This window comes from Candoia aspera, chromosome 3 (assembly GCF_035149785.1).
Source record: "Candoia aspera isolate rCanAsp1 chromosome 3, rCanAsp1.hap2, whole genome shotgun sequence".
Taxonomy (NCBI): domain Eukaryota; kingdom Metazoa; phylum Chordata; class Lepidosauria; order Squamata; family Boidae; genus Candoia; species Candoia aspera.
In genome coordinates this window covers 129,228,822-129,244,664 of record NC_086155.1, presented here as the reverse complement: position 1 = coordinate 129,244,664, position 15,843 = coordinate 129,228,822, and the positions used below count along the sequence as shown (strand labels likewise).

At 39.2% G+C, this 15,843-nt stretch overlaps 1 protein-coding gene across 1 annotated transcript in view; it reads left to right on the top strand.

Annotated features, from left to right (window-relative positions):
- The first annotated feature begins 2,599 nt into the window (after nt 1-2,599).
- The window catches only part of CDH10 (cadherin 10), a 162,194-nt gene continuing 148,950 nt past the window's right edge, over nt 2,600-15,843 (top strand). Inside the window, exon 1 of the mRNA XM_063298769.1 lies at nt 2,600-2,913. The gene's annotated coding sequence lies outside the window, so the exon portion shown is untranslated. The remainder of the gene's footprint in view (nt 2,914-15,843) is intronic.

The window sequence follows — 15,843 nt, the reverse complement described above, 5'->3', positions numbered from 1 at the left end:
ATAGAATTAATTACAACCTGTGTATATAAGAGTTTCATGAGAGAGAGTGGAAGGTAGAGGTAGGTTGCTGTTAAGCAGAAGGAAGGAACCTCCTTTATTGACAGGGGAAATAAAACTCCAGCCGCAGACATTTGTTGTTCTGCCTTGCTTCCAATATGTATCTTCCTAAAATGCCAGGCTTAATCAGAGCTTTGTGCCACCCTTGCACTATGATGCAGAGAATGTTCTTAAAGCTTCAGGGCATCTGTGTGCCTGTGACACTCTGATTCCCTCCTTCTCTCTCTCTCTTCTTTTCCTCTCTCTCAGGGTATCTATGTGGCGGTTCCTAAGGTGAATAATAAAGCAAGCTATTTATGCTTCAGATTGCCTTCCCCTTCTGTGATTAGCTTCTTCTGAAACATATTGCATGCTTCTAATTGTGATCTTATATTCCACATTACTTTTTTTTTGTATAAGAGATCTTTCCTAACCAAAGTGACCATTTTGAGTGGCAAAGTGACATGTTTTAACCAGGGATTAATTCTACTCACATGACCTCAGGGTTTACTTCTTGTGCATGGGCCTTCGAGTCAGTCTTGATTCCTGGAGACCGCCTGGACAAATCCCTGCAGTTTTCTTGGCAAGGTTTTTCAGAAGAGGTTTGCCATTGCCTGCTTCCTAAGGCTGAGAGAGAATGACTATCCCAAGGTCACCCAGCTGGCTTCATGCCTAAACTGGGACTAAAACTCACGGTCTCCTGGTTTCTAGCTGGATGCCTTAACCACTACAGCAAACTGGCTGTCTCTGGTTTACAGTAAAAGAGTTGTTTTCACAGACTATCTCCCTCCCCATTGGTGGCAGTTCAGTTCCACTGACTATACAAAGGACATTAATACTGCTGTACTTCTGCAGCTGCTATTAAGAATGGAGTGAGAAGGTTAAAGGTCCCAATATCAAATACACCCTCAAAAGTTGCCTGCTAGCAAATTTCATCCACAAAACTATTCTTTCTTCCACATACTATTTTTCTGTCTGTGTTTAAATCAGAGGAGATAACTAGACTCTTTTGGGGAAATATTTGGTGCAGGACTTACTAGTTGCTAATATAAACCCAAATAAAAAGAATAATTGGCAGCCTACCTACGATCTGTTCCTCCCCATACCCATGGTGCCCTGCCTTTGGAAGCTGCTCCCTTGTTAGTCTTCTCATATCCATCTGTTTTGATTTCAAGGGAAAATGGCAAAAATTCCCATTTTATTTTTACTTCAGAGGATCTTTGGGGTTACTAGTTGGTAATAGTCTGCTCTTCCTATTTTTTTACTCTTTATTCTATTATCATGTAGCAGAAGGCTTCTTTTCATTTTTTTTTCTTTTGTATATATGATCAGGAGCTGCTTTGACTGCCTTTTCTAACCAAAATTGATAGCATATAACTTCCAAAATATATTTAAACTGAATACGTCCATAGTCCCTTTAAATTATTTGTTGACAGTTGGCAAAATTACTGGACTTTGCAGCCTTACCATGCTAGGAAAATTTCCTTCCTTTTAAGTGAACACTTGAACTGATTTTCATACTTGAAAGCGGTGAGTTTTTTTAAAGCGCATCCACCAAATCCCACTCATGGTATAGATTGGATGGAGCAATACTGACATCCTTTGGTTTACTCTTAAGGGAGTGTTTGCAGCACATCCCCATGTGTTAGGAAGTACACAATCCTTCCCCCCCCCCCCCGCACAATTGGGAGGCTTTGGTCCAGTATGATCCAACAGGGATTGTGCAGAGCCCAATTTGTAGCATTAGGGAGCATCAACTGTTACAGATTTAATGAGTGCAAACGACGACATCTGCAGAATAGCAAGCGACAGGGCAGCAATTCCAGTAATGTTACCCTCACACACACACACGTGATGCCAGAGATCGGTTGGGACAAAAACGCCGGATCTATAGGAGGCCTGGAAACGAACATTTGGACTTTTCCTTTCCTTAGATTCTGTAGAAGCGATTGCAATAGTACAAGTGAAAATTTAAATTCTGCAGAAGTCACCGGGAAAGAATCAGCACGATCAGCATCTCATAATGGGCTTGCTTCCCCCTTTTGATTGCGAGAGCGAGCTGAAAGCGAGCAGCAGATAAATGCTGCCCTGTCTCCAATGCCCCGGTCAGAAAATGTAAAGACAATTTCTTCTGGTATCACCTCCGAGAAGAGTATAATCTAATTTGTCACCCTGGCAATAGATGGGACGAGGAGACAAGTGCTGCAGTCTCCCGGTGGAGAGGGAGAAAAATTAAAGAATTCAGGAAGACACCCCTCCCCTCCCTCCTCTCCCCTCCCCAACACCCCCAAACAGACCGCCAAGCCCGAAGTGGTGGTATTGTGACTGTGTCTTGTTTACAGCGAGCTGAACGGACGGGGCTGACTATTACCTTGGACTTGAAGCACAGAGACCCCTTCAGTCAGGAGCAGGAGGAGCGAATCTTCCAGGCAAAGCCCCCCTTTCTTTGTATCCCTCCCACCACATTCACTTGCAAATCCCTGGGAACGGCTGCTCTTCCCCTAGTCCCTGTAACCTTCCGACGGCGAGGGCTGCGGCTCTCTCAGCCGAACCTTCCTCTCTCGGTCTCCCTCCCGCCGCGGGGTGGCTTTTATTTTTTCTTGTTTCTTGTTCTTTTAATCAGGCTCACTGAATGAAAGCCAGTCAGAGCGAGCGAGCCAGCGAATGCTCCCCCTCCTCTTCCTCGCTTCCCATCCCCACCGCTTTCCCTGCTGTCCAGAGTTAAGTGATGCTCGGAGAAGACGCCTGAATTCAATTCGAGTCGAATCTGGGTGAGGGGGCAAAATAGCCGGGGGAAACCGCGAAAATAACGAGGAAGATAGTCCAAGACTTCGTGGGTGCTGCCTGGGTTGGACTCGACTTGATTCACACCAAAAGGTAGGACCCGCTTGCCTTTGGCTTTGTTGTGGAAAGGGCATACGAGTTATGTTTGGGGTCCCCCCCCGTGTACCGTATTCTATCCTATAATGCACAGGGATATATAACGGGTAACTTTCTCTTGCTCGCTCTTGTAAAAAGAACCTCGCAAGCCCGAAGTTGCGCGTGTATGTTGCCTCCTGTTCTAGCTGAGTTGCCTTTTTCTCCCTGCTTCAAAAGGGCAATTCGCAAAGCTAGTTCAAGAACTGCCAAACTGGATTTAGGGCAGCCTATAAATCCCCCCTCTCTCCAACCCACAGCTCCAACCAAAACTAAATAATAATGATGATGATGATGCATTTTATTATTGCATAAAAGGTGGAGGAAGGGAAATTCACGGTATACTTACAAAGCTTAATCATTCATCCCGTAGCCCTTATCATGGGTTTAGCATGAATTGCAAACATACACGTCCAAACTCACCACATCCTTTTTATAAGATTGCTCATGGGGTTTTCAGCTCTGAGGCTATGATAATGTCTCTCCCTGTCCCTTTATATTTGGGGTAAATTCAGTTTCAGAATGCTCCAGATGTGTTTGAAGCACAGAGACTTAACTTATTTGCCTGTATTGATAGAGGGATACACAGAGGATGGTTGAGAATGCACCCATCCCATGTTGTGATAAGGGACTTACAGACCATACAGGAGAGAAAGCGAGTTGTGTGTGCCTTTACTGTCCCTACTGCAATAAAATCCATATTTGATGTGGTGTTAAATTGATGCAGCATGGTGCGAGTCCCCCTCTGTGCTCCTGGCAAGTCACTGTTGGTCGCTTTGTCAGCTGCTCTTGATGCTGTGCTCCAAAATTACAGCGAATGAATGTCATCATAACGCCAGCTGTAGCTCCCTAAACTAAACAGCTTTCAGCATCAAGGAGGCCACCAACTGATGGCATGTGTGGTTAGTAACGAACAGTAGCACCTGACCTATCGTCTTTGTTTGCATCTTCCACCCAAATGGAAGATCATTTTCACATCATCCCTGGCTTGCAGTCTGGAAAAGAAAAGAAAGAAAAGAAAAGAAGGGGGGGTCTGTTATTCAAACCTCTACTACATTAGTTTTGAGATGCCTTGAGGTACATAATTTTCACTCTGGATGCTAAAAAGGGGAAGAGAGAAGAGAGAAGAATTTAGTTGCTTTCATATGGTAGATGGTTCCATATTTACATAACCAATTGGTCAAATTTTGACTTGCTATTTGTTAAGCCCTTTCCTAAAATTATCTGCTGTCAAAACTTTGTTGAGCTTAGAGTTATGGTTGCCTGCATTCCAGATTTTTATGCTAATATAACCCCCCCCACACACACACACACACAAAGTGAAGAGAGAGAAAAGAAGGTGGGAGGGGGAATAGGATAAGGGCAGAGAATGAGAAAGACAAGTTCTAATTGCTTGGGGGGGGGGAAACCGCTGGCTGACTTAAAAAAATGTCAGTATCGTTTGGTGGGGAGGGATGCGCAGTGCGATTCAGAACATGATCATATCATCCATTGAAGCTAAGCTCTTCATCGCAAACCGACTCTGATCAATGAAACTGATCCTTTGTGCACACTTGATAGAAGGTGGGTGTTCCTAATGTGAAAGTTCTGTCCTGTGAGAGAAATTGGTTTTGAATTTCAACCTGGCATTTAAAACTATGGAACTAATTTTATTAAAATCGGGCTTGGTGTCAAATCAAATTAGATCACATGCTTTGTTCTTTTATATTTGCAAATAAGATATGATTTCTCTGTGGGGTGTGTGAGAACTATAGACTACAGAAAAAATGCTGCTCTTCTAGTTCGCTTTGCACTCATTTCATCTTGTTACTTCCATCTCTAGTTTATGTTGACATATTTGGGTTGTATAGGTAAGTTTCAGCAAGGGAGATTTTTAGATTTTGTGAACAGTCATATGTTATGTGCAGGTATATTTGGAGAGTACACTGTGCATTTCTATTCTATAATGTGCTTTGGTGCTTTAGAGGCATGCAGAAATTTTCCCAGCACAATAATGCATTAGTTTAAGAAATCAGTTGCTGAAAGCAGATCATGATGATGATGATGATGAGATAATACTGAAAGAACCATAGTACCCAGATACAAAATGGACATTATTGCTCTTGTATTATCAGTCAGAGTAGTTTGTTGTTAAAGTTAATCCAGAGAGCCCTGGTAGTAAACATGGCTGGTAAAAAAAAAAAAAAAAAGATTGCTTCATTTTTTTTTAAATCAAAGCACTGAGTACAGAAGAGAGAAAAGGTTAATTTAAAAATGATAACCTTTTCTGGTACTTAGAAAGCCATTTCCTGATTTTAGCATGATATCCCAAAGGAAAAAAATAATAATGAAGACTTACTCTTGTTTGCTGTCTGATTTTTGCTGAGGTAATTTACTTTCTATGTATTTTCATAATATTAATAATGCAAATCATAATAATTGTTCATGCCTTATAATGCCACTAGGCTGCAGCAGTTACACACAGCGTCAGACAAGTGTGGGGAAAACACTGAGGAAGTGGCACAAAAGACGTGTAAGAAGTGTGCTTTATGTTCGTATTAAGTACTGACCTCTTTTCTTTAAAAATGATTAATGATCAGTAGCTGAAGTATTTTATAAGATCTATCCAGTTTCCTCATTAAACTGCACCACAATCCTCATTGCTCTGCATCACAGCTGCATTTATCTCCAACTGGGCACAAGGGAAGGCAGGCAGGAATGGGACAAATAAAGCAAGAGGGAGAAGATTGATGGATTCAGAGAAAACATGTAAATTATAATTTTTAATAGAGCTGAACTGGAATATCTTTTTAAGTTATAGATGTAATGGATGCTAATTAATTTTGTATTCTTGCTGCAGAAAACTAGATTTTGAACAAGATAAAAATCCAGTAAAGGACTGTTGGTGATTTTTAAGTTGGTTTGAAAACTTTTCATGCAGCTTAAAAGCAAATATGGTGTATCGCTTTTTGACTAGGATTGGGAGGACCCAGATTCAGGGCCCATCCCCTGCTATGGAAAGTCACTTCATGACTTTGAACCAATCACTTCTTCTGGTCAACCAACCTCATAGGATTTGACCTCCTGGAGGAGAGGTAGGATATAACTCCACAAACAAATAAAATGCATTACAGTAGCATTTAGCATTGTGGGGATATAGTGTTTAATTCCACAAATTCCATGGAAGCATAAGTGTACTAAATGCGAGTGAATCATGCCCTCATGCTGCTACCCTGGAATAAGTAGCCAAACTCATATTCCTTCTCAAGGAAATAGAAGTTTTAAATTGTAAAAATAGAGGGAGAATATCCCCAATATTATTCAGACCATTTTCCTGCTGCTGATTTATTATTTATGTATTTTCATTATTTGTATGCCCCCACTTCACCAGGCTCTGGACAGCTCCTAACAATAAAACATCAATAAAATCTCCAATCCTAAAATCATCATAAGGTTATAGGACTACGAGGTCACTTAATAGCCAGAAACATAGAAATGAAACCTCCAGGGACAAATATAGCAGCTGTTATTTCATCAACTTACCCTCCAAAGTCTCAACAAAAATGAATGTCTTCTGTTTCTGGAAGGTCACTATGGAAGAGCCATCCTCACTTCAGGAATAAGAGAATTCCAAAGAGCTGGAGTGGCAAAGAAGAAACTTGTCTCTGTGCTGTTGTTCCCCAGACTATATGGGAAATCAACAACCCTTTCCATATAGTGTGAAAATATTCTGCTTTCCATATAGTGTGAAAAGGCAATCCTATAAGAATTGAAAAGCTGGACAATGAAGGACTTTACAGATAATAACCAGCACTTTCAACTGTACCCACAAACCTACTGTTAACCAATGCAGCTCTCACAAGTTGGGCATAATTCTGCCAAACCACAACTACCCCACTGGCAGTCTGGAAGCCACATTTTATACCAATTGCAGTTTCTGAGTAGTCTTCAAAGAAAGCCCCAGTAAAGCACATTACAGTAATCCTGTAAACTACAAAGCTCCTGTTAAATCTGTTGAAAATGCTGCCATGCATTTTAAAGCAAATTTCCATTTTTCTTTTATGGAAACATCATAGCAAAACAGAATCAAAATTCTAATAGTTCATTATTTGCTGCTCAAGTCATTGCCCAGCAGAAGTTTAAACAGTTTTCAAATCTAAAACTCAGGCCACAACAAATTGTACCCAGTAATTAGATTGTGGGTGTTCATTCACAAAATGAAAAGATAAAATGGAAAAAAAAAGTTTTCTCATCCCACAAATCGTGTTTTTATACTATTTGCCAATTGTTTCACTCTGTTTACACCCTTTTCCCTTATCATCAACCGCTTGGGTTTGTAAAACTACCGGTTATCTTTCCAGTTTCAGGCCTTTCTATCTAACATTATGCTAACATTAGCCTTTCTATCTAACACTATCTATCATTCATTATAACATTCTATCTAATTCTTATTATATTATACAGCCCAAACTATGTTGTACTTTAAAATTCCATTGATGACAATGGTAGAAACTACTAGCTGCATTGGCTAAGAATTTGGGGTATAAAGTTAAAGAAGACTTACATTTTAATGGGGGGAAAATGAGTTGTTTAACTGTGGTTGGATTGCATATGCTCTCTCAATCTCCCTCCCTCCCTCCCTCCCTCCCTTTCTCTCTTACATGACTGGGTCAGAATATCCAGAACCTCTTCTCATCCCAAGATCAGGTTGTTTTAATGCTACTGTGAAGCTGTGGTTTGAGTACCAATCTATTAGCAAGGGCTTCTCATGAATTGTGCTATATAAGCATGTACATTTTAGAATGGATTGCATTGGGTGATTTTTGCTTTATCTTATTTTTGCACACAGCCTGCTTATTGTCCATAAAGGTTTTTGAGCTTCTGAAAATATGAGGCTACTGTATAGGGATGATTTCCTAATCTTGTGCCCTCCAGATGTGCTTTATTGCAAGTTCCAAGATGGCGATACAGGCTGAAGACTCTGAAAGTTGTGTTCTAGCACATCTGGAGAGCACCATATAGGGGAAAGCAGTTATACCCCTTCCCCCCATTTATTTTGTCCTGTGGTAAATCCATGCCTTATCTAAGATAATCTTTTGTCTCTTATTCTTTATTACACTTGCTGATCCATGAAAGTTAACACTTGAAGTAAAAAAGCACAAGGCTCATAGATAGACCTCTATGTCTACAAAAAACATACAAGTTTCAGAACAATTTTGAAACTGTTTAGGATCCCTGGAAACTATTGTTAAAAGAATAAATGTACTACATAGGTATGTGCAAAACTGCTGTGATAGGATTTTTGAAGAGTTATGGTTTTCATAGTCCTTATTGGTCTACAGTACTGATTTAAACAGTTTTATTTGATGTTATTTGCAAATAATGTCCCTAAAGCTGAATACACACATTCCATTTGCAGTAGAAAGTGGATAGTACATTGTAAATAACCCCCTCTGTTGCTGATTAGTATGTAAATGTTTCCCATCATTCAAAACAAAACAAAACAAAAACACTTTAGAGTAGCACATCAGAAAAAAAATTATCTTGTTCTTTCTCTATGTAGAAGGAGGTATTTTTTAATGTAGACAAGTCTTTAATATGGGACCATCATAGCTGCAATCTGAATAATAGAGGGCTATTAATGCTATAAGATCTATTTCTTGTAAAGCTGGTGTGGTTTTCAGTTCCATTACTATATTGTCTATTAACATTCAAATATATAAATTGTGTGGGAGAGATAGGTCATGAAGGCCTAACAATCCTACCTTTGATGTTTTGGTGGTCTTTCTCCATAATTTTTCCTGTAGCTGTCAGCCCTACAAAGTATTTTGCCTTGAGATCCAGCAACTGACTCCACAGGAAGACAATAACAATACCTTATTGAGACAGGTTATAGTAACAAAATCTTGCAAATCTGCTTGTGCTTTACCTCCCTCTCATATTCCTGTGAGTCATGGAAGAGCCAGCCTGAGTCTCTTCCAAACACTATCCTCTTTCCCAGCGCTTAAGGAAGGCTTCTGCACTTGTTATGTCTGTAATGACTTCTGAATATTCCCTTCAAGGCCATCTCCATGGCTCTCTCCATTAATGTGCAGTTCGTTTATTTTTTTATTGCCTAACAGGCAGGGATGTTTGCAAGGTATAGTGAGAAACGTCAAGATGGCAGCCACAATGTTGCACAAAGCTCTGCCTGCTTTTAGGCATGGGTGGAGCTTCAGCTGCTCCATTATGGCCACCATCTTGACTATTTTTAACCATACTCTGTGGACACCTTTGCTAACAGGCATGAAATGGAGCCATAGGAATTTTTCTATTTTAATTTATACTATACAACCATTCCTTCTACATGTTTAAACTGGCATTTGTCTGATACCCCTGATAGAATTTTCTGTGCAGTAGATTCCTGGGCATTGGGTTGATAAAATGAATTTTGTGCTGCAGGTGGTAGTTGTCCTGGAAGAGTCTTTTGAAATACTGCTTAACTTGCTGTTTCAAAATGGATATGATTAGAACAGCAGTGTCTAAACTAAAGCATGCTAGCTGGTGGTGTGCAATGTTTTCTCAGCCCAGCAACTTCAGTCAATACAATATCTAACCTTAGGATTATTTTAAATTTTACTTTTTAGCACTATATATGGAGGGTTTTTCTTTCTCTGAGCAACAGATGCTTCTAAAATAAAGAAAAGAGAATCCACTTCCTAAGTAAGCATTATAATTTGTTTCCTCTTTTTTTGTGCAATTGATTTATTTTTCTCTACACATAAATTGAAATACTAATTTGACATCCTTGTTCAAAATTATATGGATTTAGATTAATGCAACGTGGTAACATTTATAGCTATTGTAACTTTTGAGAACCAAAGCACATGTTTAACCAGTCAGGGTCCCTCCTTGTGGGGGGAGATGGGCAATGATAAAAGTTGATAAATAAATAAACAAACAAACATTTAAATAAAAGGATAACTCTGTGTATATGTGTGTATACACACACACACACAAACACATATATACACTTGTATATACAGTATCTCTATGTCTATGTCTGTATTTATATCTATATCTACAGTATATCTTGAGAGAGATGATAGATAGACCTACAAATGAATGTATTCTGGTCTGTGTGTGTTTCTGTATGCATATACGTGTATAGAAAGAGAGAGAGAGAGATACTTGTTTTGCCCTCACAGTATTTTAAGCATTAATAATATGTATGACTGCATATTAATTGAACATGTGAATAGTTATGACCCAACATATAATTACAATTACATCATATCACCTATTTTGCAAACTGGATTTCTGAAGAGAGGTGTGTGTGTGTGTTTCTGTGTAATTACCATACTAATTTCATCAAAAATACTCCAGCTCCTAGAAGTCAGAGTAAATGGATAATCTACAGCCTGGGGTGGGGGAAACCCTGATAAAATGCCTGTCTTTTCATAATTAGATACCATTACTTAGCCAACATTAAGTATGTTCAAGACCTACTGCTGCAGACTACTAGTGCAGTATTATAAAAAACAGTAGCATGGCAGAGACACAGGAAACTGAAATTTCTGTCCTTCAAATCAAGGTGAAGATTTCTTGCAGCCTACAGAGCAAAGCTGTAGTGATAAAGATACAGTATATTTATTAATTGGACTTTTATACCATACGAAAACAGGAGTTCTATAGGTAATAGATTGGGTGGCATTTACTTTGTCATCATCATCATCATCATCATCACCATTATCTTTTTTTTTAAAGTAAGATTACTTGAGTATTCTCATAAAGATATATGATATTCTGATATATTTAATCCATAGTCAAGTAAAACAAACTGATTAAAACTAAAGAGATTGGCCAGCCACTCCTTTCTGCAAAGATTGTGATTGCACACAGATAATGTTGAATTCTTTTCTGCTTCCCTGCCCACATTGTGACAAGTAATACATTGTACTTGATTCACGGGAGCTTAGCTATTGAAAATCAGTGGTAATATTCCTTTCTAATGTAATTAAGCTAGTGAGATAGAATCTTGAAAAAACTGGACTGTGTGTGATCCCAATATGGGACGTATGTAAACATTATTTAGGGAAACGTGGTAGTATCACTGGCTCAAGGTTCACATTATTCTTTTATTTAAAATATTTATCCCCATCTGCTATCCAAAGGAACTGACTAAGAGAAGGCTCATACATTCCTACCAGCACATGGCTTAGTGTTTGCTTATTGGGAATCCCAGTTTGTTTGTTTGTTTATTTATTAAATTCATATCCTGCCTATCTTTCAGGTCCTAGTCCAGTACCTTCACCATGACATTATACTTTTTGTATCTGCAATGAAGTATATATTCAGATTAGAAGAGATTGTGCCCAAACTGCTTGATTTTTTTTTTCCAAAATGATACACAAATTAGAGTGAAGGAAAGTCTGACATTATACTATGAATATATTCCAAAAGTTGTTGTTGGTACTTACAGACCATGATATATTTGTATGCACTAGCTCTGAATGTGGGGGTATAAAGGAAGGAGAGATGTGATAAAGGAGGGATTAGTATCTTCCCATCAAACCACTACAGTTTAATTGCTCAGTCAATGTATTACCCTCATTTCTTACAGTTGTGTCCAAGCTCAATGGATGGGTTAAACAAGAGAACCCAATATAAAAATGCCTAATCTGCTGTTAAGTTGCATTGCTGTGCATATTTTCTCAACCATTAGCCCTATTGAACAAATGCAGAGGACTGTACAGTTAAAGCTAATAAACCACACAAATGGATACCAGATGAAATCTAAGAATCATGCAGCTCATGTTGATCGGATGACCCATAAAAAAAAATCTAATCAGTAGTTTAACTTGTATTTGCTGTTCACAGAGTTCACACACTTTAATTGTCTAGGTTCTTTTAGCTTTGACAGCCCTGAAGGAGTAAACATTAAAATTAATGAGGTCATCCAGATGCCCCATTCCACTTTTCCTTGAATCAGTCAATCAGTAGTTGGGGCAGACTCTTTTTTCAAATCCATATAACTATTTTTCCTTTTCAGATATGAGGTATTTCTGCAACCCCCAAAAAAGAAGCAGATCACAGACCCAATTATTTTACAGAACAGAGCAGAGGTGCCATTTTCTCAAATGAATCTAGGAGTGGAAGCAGAAATTCTTATTTCTTCCTGCTGTTGATAATTTATTCTGCCCTTTCCCCATTTTGCTGGGCTGCCAAGGAGAGCCTCCAATCCGGTATGGCTCATTGACTCCCATGTCTTGGGGAAAAGATAAGGTTGGAATTACACATCCCTATGTACATGGTAATTTTGGAACATCATTATTTCCAAAACAAAGTTCATAAAACTGAGGAATATTTTCATTCAATCATTTCGTAAAATAAAATACTGAACTGAAAAGGCTTTCTTTTTTCATTATTTCTTATATTTATTTTCATTATTTCTTATGTGACTGAGATGAATGCATGAATTGTTTATTTATTAAACTTAGAGGCCAGCCTACCCCAGAGTGACTCTGGGCAGCTTCCATTTTAAAAGAATAGTAAAGAATAAAAGAAGAAGAGAAAATGACAAACAACAGGTTCACAATCACCCTACCCCAAGGCCTGGGAGAACACACAGGTTTTCTGGAAAGCCATCAGGGTGGAAGCTACAAGTAATTAAAAATAGCATTTAATAGGTATGAGAAGATCTGGAAGTTCTCTCTTCTGTGGCCCAAGCACAAGAAAGGCTTTATTTGTGATGCTATCATCAAGTCATTTTGTGGGGGCAGTCCCTTTGAGTCAGTGTTGACTCCTGGTGAATGTCTGGACAAGTTCCTGAAGTTTTCTTGGCAATGTTTTTGGAAGTGGTTTGCCCTTGCCTCCTTTCTAGGGTTAAGAGATAGTAACTAGTCCAAGGTCACCCAGCTGGCTTTGTGCCTAAGACAGGACTAGAATTCCCTGTTCTACTCTATATTGATATCGATATCGATATGGATATATCGATATATTTAATGCAATTTTTATTGATAATTTTTATATAAGTAAAAGACAAATGTAAAGAAAAAAATGAAGAAAAGAAAGAAAGAGCAAAGAGCAAAAAGCGAAAGAAAGGAAAGGAAAGAAAGGAAGGAAAGGAAAGAAAGGAAAGGAAGGAAAGGAAGAATCACAAAATCTAAGCAATTTCTGATCTTCTTTCCAACAGTTATAAACAAACACATTATCCCTCCTCCCTCTTTGGTGTCACGGAGATCCCTTCAGCACCTTATTAATCCTTTTTCAATCATCAAATCGATAAATCATCTTTTCACTTTTTTCCATTTTCAGCAGAAAGTCCATAAAAGGTTTCCAGTCTTTTATAAAAGTACTTACTGTTTTGTCCCTGATCAAACAGGTCAGTTTTGCCATTTCTGTCAATACCGTCATCTTTACAACCCATTCTTCCATTGTGGGAATTTCACTATTTCTCCATCATTGTGCACATAATAATCTTGCTGCAGTCACCTTATATAAAATTAATCTTCCATAAGTCTTTTCTAATTGGCTATCCATAAGTCCCAATAAACAGAGTTTTGGCTTTTTTTCAATATTGATCTTCAAAATTCTTTATATCACTATGTCTTTGTATCCAAAATTTTGTGGGTTTTTTAACAAGTCCACCATGCACGGTAAAATGTCCCTTCATGTTTTTCACATTTCCAACATTGACTTGAAGTACCTTTATACATCTTTGATAATTTCTCTGGTGTCATGTACCAATCTCAGTTTGTACCCTGATGCCTTAACCACTATACCACATTGGCTCTCCATCCTCAAATCATAACACACATAATTTTAAATCAATAACTTAAAAGTGCTAAAGGGTATAAACTGGCATCTTTGGGGCTAATCTGGTATGAATGTATGTATTTATTTATTTAAATTTATTGGCCACCCAACTCCAGTGGAGTCTGGGCAGCGTACAAAACTAGAAAAAAACAAAAACAGATAAAAACATTAAATCAAACAGTCAGCCCAGACTAAAATAATGTGATAAACAACAAAATCAACAAAACAAAAATGGGCCATTGAACCAATAATAAGCATCAACCCCAAGCCTGGGACCTGTCATGAGTGCCGTTGAGCTGAAGACATCAGCACAACGGCACAAATGACAATAACGAGGAAACAGAGGAAGGGGCTCAAGATAAGCTTAGCACGCACAACAAAAACCACAGACCCTAGCTGGAGCATGCAGCCATCAAAACACAAAAGAGAGAGAAGAAAGGACAAAGGATAGGCGGATCGCGAGGCGCACCCAAGCTGTTAGCACAAGCGCAACGGAGATCGCCCAGCTGACAGCAATCACCGGCTGAATGAGGAAACCGATGATGGGCGATCCCGGGGCACCCGCTGGGGCCTCGCAGCCCTTCACCATACCGGCAAGACAGCATGCAGGACAAAGGGGGGATGACGTAACCCAGGGTGAGGGGGCGCTGACCGGCGTGGGGTATTTAAACCCCGCACCGGCGCGCTCTCCTCACTCTCAGCTTTTTTCCGCAACTGTTACTACGTAAGAAATAAACCTGAACCTGCTCTCATACGAATCAGAGTCAGTGTTTTACTCTGCGGTAGGCAGTGCATGACAGGACCAAAGCCAGATTTTCTAAGCTTTCTGGAACCCTAGGAAAGAGGGCTCCTCTATCCTTATCTCTGGGGGTGCTGTTTCAGAGGGTGGGGGCCATAACAGGGAAGGCATCCACCCTCTAGAACAACATCCTCCAGAGATAAGGACAGTGCCCTCTTTCCTAGGGTTCCAGAAAGCTTTGAAACCCTGGCTTTGGATTCCAAGGTCCCACAAGATTACAGTGTTTAATGGAGAAGACCTGGAGCACACCCACTCTGCTGGAAGGCACTGGGTGGGCACTAGAGATTGGAGACAAGCGGCCCCTCAGATAGCCAGGCCCTATGCCATACAGGGCTTTATACAGTACCTTGACTTGCACTTGGAAGCCAGTTGGCAGCCCATGCAACTCGTGTAGTCAAGGTGACACATGGGCCCACCCAGAAGCACCCATTATTTGTTGAAAGATCAAAGATGTTTCCCCTCTCATTATCTATGACTTCCATAAAATTCTGATTTTATTTGTGTGTGTCACACACAGTTAGGAACAGAGAAGGAGAGAGAAAGAGTTAGGAACTCTCAATACTCTTTGTAGTATTCAGATACTATCTGTGATCAGCAGAAATAAACATACCCTTCTCTGAATTATAACTCGATTCCTAGAAACTTGGTACTAGCTTTCCATCTTGCAGCTTCAGACAAGCTGCAAATATGGGAAGTTTAGACTATACTCCTGTGTTCTCTTATATGGAAAAAACACCCAGAGGACTCAACAAGGCTTAGTTCTAAGGATAAGAACATGCATAAGATTGCACTGTTAGCATTTTGTGAATATTTATTTATTTATTTGAATTTATTAGCTGCCCAATTCAAATGGATTTGAGATATTGTATGTGATTTGGGAGCTGAATTTGGATAAGCGGATCATTGGGTTTGCAGGCTTCTATCTCAGATAAAGAAATTTGTAGTGCGTTTATTCCACTATTGCCAGTGGCCAAAAATCTTAATATTAACATTCATGTAGTTACTTTTTTCATGAACTGGGTCACTGTGTGAGTTTGAGAAATAGCCTGCAAATTGGATGCCATAAAGCTGGGTAGAGTATAATTAGAATGCTTAATTCACCGTGAGTAGTAGCATAAAATATATATGGCCTCTATTTTCCATTGTGATTTGGTTGTATTAATCATTGTATTATTTTTAAAAATGTTCTCTTATTAAAGAATTGAAGCCCGGATTTGCCTGAAGAAGTGGTATGTTTTTTCTCTCTTACACTTTTGTGATTTGCTAGGAGGGATCAGAAATATGCTTTGGTTTCAAGGACGTTTCCTGAGTCAAGA